Consider the following 949-nt stretch of genomic DNA (forward strand, 5'->3'; position numbering starts at 1 on the left):
ATAATCCAATTACTCCCAAAGTTTCATGGACTTGACTCCGAAAGTCCCTACTTGCACCTAAAAGAATTTGATGAAGTGTGTTCAACACTTCAATTTAATAATATCAATGAAGAGGTAGTGAAGCTTAAGTTATTTTCCTTTTCTTTAAAGGAAAAAGCTAAGTCATGGTTACACTCCTTAAGGCCTAGGACCATAGCCACCTGGCAAGAAATGACAAGAGAATTTTTAAAGAAATTCTTCCCAACACATAAAACAAACACACTTAGAAGAAATATCATGAACTTTGCACAAAAAGATGGAGAAACATTTTTTCAGTGTTGGAAAAGATTTAAGGACCTTCTCCTTGCTTGCCCACATCATGGGTATGAAATTTGGAGGGTCATTAGTTTCTTTTATGATGGTTTGTCCTCCAATATGAGACAATTTGTAGAAATGATGTGTAATGGTGAATTTATGAATAAAGAACCAGAGGAAGCCTGGGACTATTTTGATCTGTTGGCAGAAAATGCACAGGCCTGGGATACAATAGATAAGAACGAGAAACCTCAAAAATCGACTAATACTAAAGGAGGAATGTATCATGTTAAAGAAGAAAATGATGTAAATTTAAAGATTGCTAATCTAACTAGGAAGGTTGAAGCCATTGAATTAAGCAGAGCCAATACAGGAAAGACACCTACTATAGAGGAAAGTATTTGTGAAATCTGTGAGAGTAATGCACACTTAACCAAGGATTGTCCTACAATCCCCGCCTTCCAAGAAGTGTTGCATGATCAAGCGAATTTCACAAATGCTTATAAGAGACCATTTCCTGAAACATATAATCCTAGTTGGCGAAACCATCCTAATTTTAGTTGGAGACATGGACCCACTGCCAATGAATCTCAAGGGAATTCCATACCCTATGTGCCACCCCATAAGAGATCTCTTGAGGATACTTTGCAGGCAT

General features: G+C 37.0%; 1 non-coding gene across 1 annotated transcript; it reads right to left on the reverse strand.

The window, feature by feature from the left end:
* Positions 1 to 258: 258 nt before the first annotated feature.
* On the reverse strand, positions 259 to 366 carry LOC120107990. The gene has a single exon (XR_005509548.1). It is a non-coding gene; the product is annotated as a small nucleolar RNA R71 (small nucleolar RNA).
* Positions 367 to 949: the final 583 nt, after the last annotated feature.

Source organism: Phoenix dactylifera, unplaced genomic scaffold, assembly GCF_009389715.1.
Source record: "Phoenix dactylifera cultivar Barhee BC4 unplaced genomic scaffold, palm_55x_up_171113_PBpolish2nd_filt_p 001108F, whole genome shotgun sequence".
NCBI classification, from domain to species: Eukaryota; Viridiplantae; Streptophyta; class Magnoliopsida; order Arecales; family Arecaceae; genus Phoenix; species Phoenix dactylifera.